This window comes from Neopelma chrysocephalum, unplaced genomic scaffold, assembly GCF_003984885.1.
Source record: "Neopelma chrysocephalum unplaced genomic scaffold, ASM398488v2 Primary Assembly neopelma1_96914, whole genome shotgun sequence".
NCBI classification, from domain to species: Eukaryota; Metazoa; Chordata; class Aves; order Passeriformes; family Pipridae; genus Neopelma; species Neopelma chrysocephalum.
The window spans coordinates 272044-283828 of record NW_020925557.1 but is presented as its reverse complement, the minus strand read 5'-3'; positions in this window follow the sequence as shown (position 1 = coordinate 283828).

Sequence of the window (11785 nt, the reverse complement as noted above, 5' to 3'; positions counted from 1 at the left end):
ACATTCCTACTAGATGCACAAGCCTGCTTTGGAGCCCAATAGCATTCAGACTGCACAAAGTGCCTCTGAAATAGCTAGATCTACTAATCCAACAGTCTTAATTATAGTCTTCTGCTTTATCAGTCTTTACCACCATAGTAAGCTACATTTGTCCCTCAAAAAACATATAAATTAACCTAGTGAACACTTATGTTGTTGTCATGGTTTGAGCCGCCCCCCCCCGGGGAGGGGGCTGGAAGTGGTTGGTCCTAGGAGAGTTTCTGCTGAGGGACCAATCAGAGTTGTTTTTTTTCTCACCCCTGTGAAATTAGATATTACAACAGCCGGAAGTTGTTGGCAGAGTGTGTGTGAGTGTGAGACCATGAGGTGAGAGGAGAGAGGCCTGCTGGTCCCCTTGCAGGGGGGCCCAGTCCCTCTTTCCCCCCCGGCCAGGCTGTGGGGAGCTCGGGACAGTATATTAACTGGACCGGGTGCCTGTGGCCAAGGCTAGGGGCTCTTTCTCCCCACTGCCCAGGAGAGGCAGTGGCGTGGACTTAAGGCTCGGTATTGGAGCCGAGCCAGGAGACGGATCCAGGGGTGGTCTGGAGCCTGGAGAAGCAACTGCAATGTGCAGAGCTGGAAGAACTCCAGGCAGAGGAGAGAGACCGAAGCAGCCTCGCTGCTGCCTCTTCACCCCATAATGGCAGGGGAGAGGGTAGCGACCTTGAGTGAGACTGAAGAAATGGGAGACGGGCCAAGGGGCTCAGAGGAGGCTCTACGCGAGGTTTGGGTGGGAGCAGCCGAAAACCGAAGGAGGAATGCGGGAGGAGGAATGCCTCCCGTGACAAGTCGAGCTGAAGCTGCAGCAGCTAAATCAGGGAGAAGCCAAATCAGCAGGCTTTTTCTGGGTAAGGACTTTTGGTGAAAACTATTTGGGGTAAAAAGACTGAGCAAGACCCAGAAACCTGCAACCTGGAGAGGGAGAGTGAACATCTTACTCTCTGGGAAGGAACCGTCACGAACCAGGGGGAAAGAACTCACAAACTGGCTCCCTGGACTTTCATGATGAAGACCTGATGACGCAAGTGTTCCCTTGCAGCTCAGGAGGAGACCTCAGCAGGAACTGAGGGCTGGTGGGACGCAAGAAGACCCCTTCCCTGATACCCCAATGAGAGAGAGACTTTTAACTATGTCCCTGAAAACTTCTCCTGAACTGCGGTGGTAGTGATTATATTAATACTGTGCATTTATTTGCTCTTTAGTTTCTATAGTATTTAGTGTGGTAGTAATAAATTTTGATATAATTTCCCCATGCTGAGGTGTGCCTGTCTGAAAACTTCGGTGTTGAGGTAAATTTTGGGGGGAGCTTGGAGATTGGATTTTTGGGGTCAAACCCCCACAGTTGTTAATCAAATACATGCTTTCAATCAAAGTTAGTCTGCAAAATGTTTCCTTTTCTGCTGTGTTTGTGAAAGGAAGTTTCATTTCTTTTGCCAGAAAAGAAATCAATACATTGTCTCCAAAGTATGATGATGCTAATTTGCAGGAAGGAATAGTTAGTCAGAACATCAATAAATTTGGTAGGAGACATTTCTGAAAATATTAAGCCTAATATCTAATAAGTTAAAGCTGGCACAGGAGCATTAACTACATGGGTCCCTTTCTGGAATCTATCATGATACTGAAGACATCAGCCTTTGCCAAACCAAACTAAGACTTTGGTGGTTTTTTGGTGCATTTGTTTGTTTGTTTTCAGCGTGGGGGGTTTTTTGTTTGTTTTAAAGTAAAAGGCCACATTATATGACCACCTAAATATATTTTATATGTCTTCAAGGTGGAGAAATTTAAGTCCCACAGGTCCATAACATTCCTTTCTCTCAAATGTCACAAGTAGCAGAGCTCATGCCAGAGAAGTGACTTATTCAAAAGTTTGTTTACTACTGAACACATCCTCTGTTTAGAAGTCAGGAACATCAGCATTTATACTACCTGTTTTAGTAGCAACAATTGGGGCTAACTACCTTGTTTCCCAGATATTTGGTGAGGCACTTTCTCTGAGTTAGAAGAACTGAACTCTTATCCTCACAAATCGGTCCATCATTTAGAAACTCACCACTGTGTTGTTTCCCTTCAGTTTCTGAACAGAACAACAAGGAAAAACTTTGTCAGGAAACTCCTGAAAACCCTGCTTAGAACCTAGCAAGGGGAGCAGATGAAACTCAGTAACTCTTGAGTTGCTCTGTTCCACTCCTTTGGTGAGAAGGATGCTTTAAAGAGACTCTCCTTTACTCTCTGCTTCTCTCTCCCCCTCCCTTCCTCCCCAATCACACCTACCCTTAGAGCTAAGGAAAGCTGCATGAGTGTCACTGAAGGCAGCGGTTGTAGGAAGCAAGAAGACTGGAAGAGAAAATTGATTTGGAGGTGAAATCAGAAAAGACCAAGTGAATAGAACACATGAAGGGTTGAACTTTGCTGAAAGGAAAAGACACTGACAATAATTTGTAATTTATACTTGGAAGAGCTGATCTCATGCAGACAGCTAAACACCAAAAATACCTAACCAAGTACATCATCTTGAATTGGTCAGGCAGTTGGACTAGATGATTGTTGTAGGTCCCTTCCAACTGAAATAGTCTCTTCTCAGATATTCCTTTCAAAGCATTCCTAGAGTTGCAACCTATCATGGCTAGGCTTCACGAACGAAGATTTGGGAAGGGCTCTACCCACGTTTGCTACAAGCACACTGGTGGCTAAAAAGGCCAATGCGAGATAGACAAGTCCGGTTGCAAAAGGCACAGCAGGAGGACTCCTTAGGTGGTATTGGCAAGGCATGATTCTTTCTGCATTGTCTTTTCTCCTCAAGAGTGATCCTGCTTGCGTTCTGAAAGGAAGCAGCAGCATTATACATAGTGTGTCTCCAGGCCTCCCAGTTGGAGGCCAGAGTAGACCAGTTATGATGATCAATATGGCCAAGGCTAAGATGTTGTTTCAGGGAGTCCTTGAATCTTCTCTTCAGGGTTCCTCTCTTGCGGCAGCCGGTGGCAAGTTCACCATAAAGCACTATCTCAGGGAGGCAGTAGTCCTTCATCCTGGAGACGTGTCCTGCCCAACGCAGCTGTGTTCTCAGCAACATGGCCTCAATACTTGTAAGTCCTGCCTGTTCTAGAACAGATATATTAGTCACATAATCTGACCAGTGGATGTTTAGGATTGTACAGAGACAGCGTTGATGGAAGCGTTCTAAGAGTCACAGGTGGTGGCGGTAAATGACCCATGATTTGAATCCATATAAAAGAGTAGACAGCACAATAGCTCTGTAGACACTGATCTTTGCACTTTTCTTCAGGTGTTTATTTCACCAAACTCTTTTATGGAGTTTTCCGAAAGCTCTATATGCCTTTTCTAACCTGTTGTCTATCTCTCCATCAATCTTACTGTATGAGGAGATGATGCTACCTAGGGAGCACTGATTCACCAACGGTGATATGGGGATGATGGAAGACTTCCTGAGGTGCAGGTTGATAGAGAACTTCTGTCTTCTTCAAGCTGACTTCCAGCCCAAAAAGCTCAGCAGCCTCTGCAAATCAGGCTGTTAAATGCTGCAGAGCTACTTCTGTGTGGGCGACCAGGGCGTCGTCGTCAGCGTAAAGCAGCTCATGGACAACATGATTTAAGGTGTTAGTATGGGCCTTCAGTCACCTTAGGTTGAATAGGCTTCCATCAGTACGATATCAAATGTAGACACCATCTTCTTCATCGAGGTCTACCGTGACCCTTTGGAGCATCATGCTGAAAAAGATTGTGAATAGGGTTGGTGCAAGAACGCAACCTTGTTTCACACCATTGGACTTGGCTGCGCTGATCCTCATGAAGTAAGATGATCATTTTAAGGAACTTGGGGGGACATCCTAAACATTCCAAAATCTGCCATAGACCTTTTCTGCTCATGGTATCGAAAGCCTTGGTGAGATCAACAAAGGTTACATAGAGACCGTTGTTCTGTTCCCTACACTTCTCTTGCAGTGGTCTGAGAACAAACACCATGTCTGTGGTACTCCTGTTGGCTCTGAAACCACATTGGCTTTCAGGTAGAATTCCTTCTGCTACACCAGGTATTAGTCTGTTCAAGAGTATTCTTGCCAGGATTTTGCTAGCAATGGAGAGCAGAGTATAACCTCAGTAATTTGAACAGTCTGATTTATCTCCCTTCTTCTTGTACAAAGTGATGATGACTGCGTCATGAAGGTGTGATGGTAGTTCACCTAGTTCCCAACAGCACACCATAAACTCGTGAAATTTATCATGGAGTGCAAGGCCCCCATGCTTCCAGACTTCAGGTGGAATTCCATCAACCCCAGCTGCCTTGCCAGTTTTCACCCGCTGAATGGTCTTAAGAGTTTCTCCCATAGTAGGGGCAATATCCTATTCATTCTTCACTGGTTGTTGTGCAATGTACTGAATTGTTGAGTCTTGAACTACATGGCTAGTACTGAAAAGAGTCTGAAAGTGTTCAGACCATCAATTCACAATGGATGTTTTGTCTGTCAGAAACGTTTGACCATCTGCGCTGAGTAGAGGACTTTGGACCTGGTATGTAGGCCCGTATGCTGTTTTCAAGGCCTCATAGAAACCTCTGTAATCACCCGTATCTGCGCATAATTGAATTTTTTCTGCTAGATTGATCCACCACTTGTTCTGGATGTCACGGAGTTTCTGTTGGAGCCTGCTGCATGCAAGACGAAAGGCTGCTTTTTTACATGACAAGATGGCTGAGCAAGGTGTGCTTGGTGAGCAGTTCTCTTCTTCCTCAACAATTCCAGGACCTCTTGATTGTTTTCATCAAAACAATAGTTGTTCTTCTTGAAGGAGAATCCTAAGGATTCTTCAGAGGACTGCCGGATGCTATTTTTAATATGTTGCCAAAGCACTTCAGGAGAGAGATCTATGGAATGATTTCGAACCTAGTGTGAAGATTTGCCTGGAATCTGTCTCTCACTGTAGCTGTTTGAAGATTGTTAACTTGGAGTCTCCTCCTTGGAATACCGCCTCTTTTAGGTTTGAACTTAAGATTGAAGTTAAGTTTACAGCGCACAAGCCGATGATCTGCTTGGCATTCTGCACTAGGCATCACGCGGGTATGATGGACATTGCGAACATCTCTCTGTCACACCAAGACATAATCAATGAGGTGCCAATGCTTAGATCTAGGATGCATCCAGGTTGTCTTCAGACTATTTTCCTGCTGAAAGATAGTGTTGGTTATGGTGAGCTGTTGCTCCGCACAGAATTCTAGCAGGTGTCCATTATCATTGCAGTTTCCAACACCATGCTTGCCTAATACTCCTTTCCAGGCTTCAAAGTTCTTTCCTACTCTGGCATTGAAATCACCAAGGATAATGATCTTATCATCTGCGGGAACCTTTTGGGTAAGGCAGCACAGGTCGGTATGAAATTTATCTTTTTCGGCAGGGTCAGTTTGGAGAGTTGGGGCATATATACTAAAGAGGACAACATGTTGCTTGTTGTGTAGTGGAAGGCGTAAGGAGATAATGCGATCAGAATGACCTGTTGGCAGATTTTCAAGTTTAGGGACAATAGAGTTTTTAATCATGAAGTCAACTCCTGAGAGATGCCTTTCAGTTCTGGGTTTACCTGACCAAAAGAGTGTATAACCAGCACCATGTTCTCTAAGGTTGCCTTCCTCATGGAGATGAACTTCACTGAGAGCAGCAATGTCGATGTTGAGACATGACAGTTCGTGGGCAATTAGGGCAGAATGACACTCAGGACGTCCACTATCCGCAGTATCAAGCATGGTTCTGATGTTCCAGCATGCGAGTGTCAATTTGGGTACACCTTTGAAGGCAGATGTATGCCTTTGTCTTTTAAACTTTGTTTGATCACATCAGAAGACGCCCGTTGGCCACGGTTAACCAACTGGGTGAAGGGTGGAGATGAGCTTTGGTTAGGCCACCTTTTCTAGACCCCTCTCCATGTGGAGCAAGCAGTGCTCTCCTTGAAAAAGGCTGCTTGGTCAGTCATTCAGACTGTCATTTCTGCGGTCAGTCTCAGGCAACCGATGTCCTGAACTGCCTGAATGCAGGGTTGGGTCCGCGGCTTCCAGTGCACCTTATCACCTGCCGTTTTGACCCTCACTTGTCGCTACAGGGCTTTACAAATGTGGGTATAACCCTCGAGCCTGCGAATGGATTTTTTAGGTGAGACACAGCATGCGCAGAACTGGACCCACCCTTTAATCCTAAGGTTCATCTGTCAGGGCCTAGCGAGCTTGGATGGTGACAGCGAGGTCCTCAGGATGTAGGTTTAATTAGAGTATCCTCTTAGATGGATGGCCTTACAGGGCTAAGTGAGTTCTATCTGCCCGGGTACAACCTATATACACTACCTCCTAACTAGTTATGGCTTTTAAACTTTCTAAAGAAATAATTACTTTCTAAGCATATCTAAAATGACCTGGGGAGGTGGAAGTATCAAAAATATCTTCTGGGGTTCTTGAAATGTCAACCATCTCATGGATGCATGCTGTTCCAGACACTGGCCTAGACATGTAAAGAGACTCATTTTTCTAGAACGCTACCAAGGCTTGTTTGACCTTATCTCCAAAAGTTACAATACAAAAATTGTGCTTTCCATCCAGACACAGAAAACAATTTTGAAAATTGAGAAGTATCATACTATGAAGTGACACTTGGAAAAAATCTCTGGGGAAGAAACTCATGTTGATTCTATTCCCTGATAAAAGGTGGTAAGGGGGAGGTGAAGAAGACTTCAATCAGAGCTACAAATAGAATGGTGAATTCAAAGAGCAATCTTCTAACTTTTGCATTTATTTATTTTTTTAGTAAGATTCTTGTGAATTTCTTACACCCTCCACGTATGACTTGAAATCTTCATAAAATGTATTGAAGACAAATCAATGTTCAAGCAATCTAGTTTCATTTATGTGCAAAAGAGACTTCTTGATAATGTAATATCTATGCCTTACTCATTACTGCAGGTTTTGTGGTTTGGGGGTTGTTTGTTTTTTTCTTTGACCATGTTTTATATTCCACTATGGATTTACCCCACCAGTTGAATCACACAAGACCTTTTATTATTATACAGTAAGATGTTCAGGTCAGTTTTTACTGTGCTCTGAAGCCACGCAAGCTGTTAGTGCAGCAAGGGGCATATGCATAATAATATTTTTGAGCATTTCTGCTTAGATTTTGTGAGGCTTTAGGGACTAGGGACTAAATAACATGATCAGAAATACCTGTACACTGTTGAATACTAAGGGGAAGGGCTATAACCACTGTAATACTCAATTAACTTTTTTTTCCCCTATTGTAGATATGATTCCTTTTGATTCACTCAGCTTCTTACCACAAGTTCTTATTTCTATTTTTTTTAAATGTATCTCAACTTTGTCACAAGTCTAAACTTAGAAACAAGTATCCTGTTCAAGTTCATCTTTGATTAGGGAACAAAAGTGTTGTGGTTTAGGAATGGTATTCTCCAATTTAGTGTTCCCACTTAAACCACTCCAAACCATGTGCTGCTCCCTCACTTTTCCCTCCCCCTCCCCTGTGCAGGGCTGGAGAGGAGAATTGGAGGCACAAAAGGTAATGATCATGGGTTGAGATGATACTAATTTACTGGAAAAAGCAATGCCATGAGAAAATGAACAGTAACAGCAACAATACTAATGGCAGAGTGTGCAAGAAAAGAAACATTATTGCTCACCCCCTGCAGAAACTCCTGACAATACCTGACTGCTCCCTCTGCCACCCCAACCTGGAAGGTACTCCTTTCTCCGTCCCTGGGAAATGACGTCAGGTGGTATAGAATAACCTCTGGGTCCTGGCCATGCCCCCTTCATGGTTACTGCAAAAGTTAACCCTGTCCTGGTCGGAACAAGGACAAAAAGTCTGCACAAAAGGGCAATTTATCACCTCTTATTTGCATAGTATTTGACCCAATTTTTATCATGAATTTTGTCATTAAGAAGCCTTTCAGGCAAATCTCATGTCAGGATAACATTTTTTACTAGCTATCAGATAATCAGTTACTGTCCAATAAGCTTTCATGAGACAGCTGTGTCCCTGCTGAGGATAATGGCTCTGGAACATACTACTTCCAAAATCTAAAGTGGCCTTGGAAAAAGTCTTAAGCCTCCATTTAGTCCATTCAAAACAAGAATTCCCATATTCCCAGACTGATCAACTTTCTCCTTCCATTTTGAATAAAGGCAAGTTTGAAGCTAGAAACCATTTAACTGGAACCTACTTTTACTCAGTAAGTGGGAATAACCCAGATCTTATATTCCCTAGCTCTACAGCTCATCCTAGCTAAAAGTTTTCAATAGTCATAAAGGGTTTTTCACCTCTTGCAGGAGACCAAAGAACTGCCTACAGACATTTCCAGAATTGATTCTACAATGCCATCCCCCTCCCAAGTTTTGAATCCGAAAAATCGGCCCGAAAAACTGCTCAGAGACTTTTTTATCTTTAAGCAGCAAGGTATTTGTTTATTCAACATTGGGAGCAAGCCAGCTTGCGCTGGACAAACTTGCTCAACTTGCAAGTGCAAAACTAAGCCATTTTATACACTTTAGATACATGGTTACATCATTTATTATACATATTAATAAGTAGGCTGGTCTCTGGGTGGAGTCTTTCCAGACATGCGCAGTCTTCTACTTTGGGGGTCTTCTCCTCAAGCCTTCATCCCTCTGGTGGTCACCATGGACGTCTTCCTCAATTTGACCTCTTCAGTTAGGTGACCTGAATTCTTCAAGCTTGCAAAATCCTGGCTCTGGGCCTTCTAGATCTTATTCAAACGTCTACTTTACCTAATTTATTACTGTGTATGTACTACTCCTATTCTTTCTATAATAAGGCCTTTGGTCCAGTGAGCAGAACAGAACATGATATTAACCAGTGCTCCTAAAATGTTCTTCTAGCAAAACAGGTATTGAGGTTTCTTAGCAGGCCAAGATATCTCAGTTAACTCTTTTAGGCCTGGCTCCTGTTTCAGTTTCAGCAATGAAGTACAGTTGTACAATTCAAACACTCATTGCTTTGCTTAGGAGTCCCAGCAGTTTCAGAGACAAGATTCTTTTTTTACTCAGTGCAGAGTATGTTTAGTTTACTTTTATTCTATAGCAGCTCATTATTCTCAGAAAGTGATGTTTTACAAAGAGCTCGTGGGTTACAGAACTCACAAGCTCCACAAACTTGAACCCAAGCTATCCAATAGGTATCAGTTAAACTTGCATTAGTAGGTCAACATTGAGGGGGAGGGGGGAGAATCTAAAATTGAGGCTAAGCAAACCCATTAGGTTAATGTGTTAACTACACAAAGCAGTAATATACACACTACAAGGATTACTTTTTTTCTCACTAGATTCAAGAAAACCTGTGTTGCTTTAAAGTTTGTGAATTGTTCAGACTGAGTAAAACTGATCTGGAAAGCCTGTATTGTTACAGAACTACAAATGCACTAGAATTTTTTTTTTTGAACCACGCATGGACACCAGAAGTGATAGTTACAAATAGATACTCCAACCCCCTACACAGAGACAGGTGATGTCTCAGAGATTTTTGGATTTTTTAACTTTTGTAGATTTTAGAAGTAGTTGTATAGTAAGTGTAGATTTTAATGTAATTGTATAATTCCTTACCCTTTAGCATAGTAGTTTACAAATACCCAACCCTATTACCCCATTTTATATCAAACTTTCTAAATTCCTTTAGTGTGTTTAGACTCCTTTTCAAGGTAGAATTGTAGAAAAACAGCTTTGTTTAAGAACATCGCACCCTAGGCCTGGACCAGAAGATATCACACAGGCACAGCAACCTTCAAACTAAGAACTTTGGAGGAGCTCCAAGGACTGTACGTGCTGTGAAGAAGATGAAGATGAGGAAGAAGGGGTCCCAAAAGACCCCAAACCCAATTCCCGAAGGGTCATGTCGGGGGGCAGAACTGGGCAGAACCGGGGGGTGGATAGTTCTGAGATTGGACGGACCTTATTATAAAATTATAGAACCACTGCCTGGGTGCGCACATGTCGTGTGTATTCCCCTGGGCCTGTGGGCCTGATTAAAGGACCCGCTCTTTTTATCTTATACACTAAATTGACCTGGAGTCTTTTTCTCCGCAGTGTCTTTAGGCTACACCGGCAATAAAAATTCACTGTGTGAATCCTGCTAAAAGTATCGTGTGCATGTACACCAATGCACACAGTATGGGTAACAAAAAAGAGGAGCTGGAAGTCATCGTGCAGCAGGAAAGCTATGATGTAGTTGCCATCACGGAAATGTGGTGGGATGACTCGCATGACTTTAGTGCTACCATGGGTTGCTACAAGCTCTTCAGAAGGGACAGGCAAGGTAGGAGAGGTGGAGGGGTGGCTCTATATGTTAGAGAGTCTCTTGACTCTGTAGAACTTGAGGTCAGTAACAATAAGGTTCAGTGCCTGTGGATCAGAATCAAGGGGAAGGCCAACAAGGCTGACATCCTGGTGGGAGTCTGTTACAGACCGCCCAATCAGGATGATGAGGGTGATGAATTATTCTACAAGCAACTGGTGGATGTCTCAAAATCACCAACCCTTGTTCTTGTGGGCGACTTTAACCTGCCGGATGTCTGCTGGAAACTCAACACAGCAGACAAGAGTGTACAGAGGATAATTTCTGACTTCAACTGGTAAATGAGCCCACCAGGGGTGGGCCCCGCTAGACCTGCTGTTCACAAACAGAGAGGGGTTGGTGGGTGATGTGGTAGTCAGAGGCCATCTGGTGTGCCCCAGGGATCAGTGTTGGGCCCAGTTCTATTTAATATCTTTACTGATGATCTGGATGAGGGGATCAAGTGTACCATTAGCAAATTTGCAGATGACACCAAGTTGGGGGGGAGTGTTGATCTGCTGAAAGGCAGGAGGGCTCTTCAGAGGGACCTGGACAGACTGGAGAGTTGGGCTGATTCCAATGGGATGAGGTTCAACAAGGCCAAGTGCCGGGTCCTCCACTTTGGCCACAAGAACCCCATGCAGTGCTACAGGTTGGGCACAGACTGGCTGGAGAGCAACCAGGCAGAAAGGGACCTGGGAGTTTGGATTGACAGGAAGCTGAACATGAGCCAGCAGTGTGCCCAGGTGGCCAAGAAGGCCAATGGCATCCTGGCCTGTATCAGGAACAGTGTGGTCAGCAGGATCAGGAAAGTGATTCTTCCCCTGTACTCAGTGCTGGTGAGGCCACACCTGGAGTACTGTGTCCAGTTCTGGGTCCCTCATTTCAGGAAGGATATTGAGGTGCTGGAGCAGGTCCAGAGAAGAGCCACAAGGCTGGTGAAGTGACTCAAGCACAAGTCCTATGAGGAGAGGCTGAGAGAGCTGAGCTTGTTCAGCCTGGAGAAGAGGAGGCTCAGGGGAGACCTCATGACTGTCTACAACTACCTGAAAGGAGGTTGTAGCCAGGTGGGGGTTGGTCTCTTCTCCCAGGCAACCAGCAGTAGGACAAGCTCTGCCAGGGGAAGTTTAGGTTGGATATTGATGCCAAGATTTTGCCCCCAAAAAGGCACGAACGGAAAAATTCTGCTTAGAGACAAAGTTTGTAGCCTTTAAGCAGGAGGTATGTTTATTTCGCGGGCCTCCGGAGCGCCCAGGGAACGGTCAGGTCGTCCTGGAAAAATCGCTCCCCCTTCCCAGTGAAATGACAGGATTTTATACAATTTCTACAAGTGATTGCAACATTTTAACATACATATTCATATAATTGCAACATACATTTTCAATATTCATAAC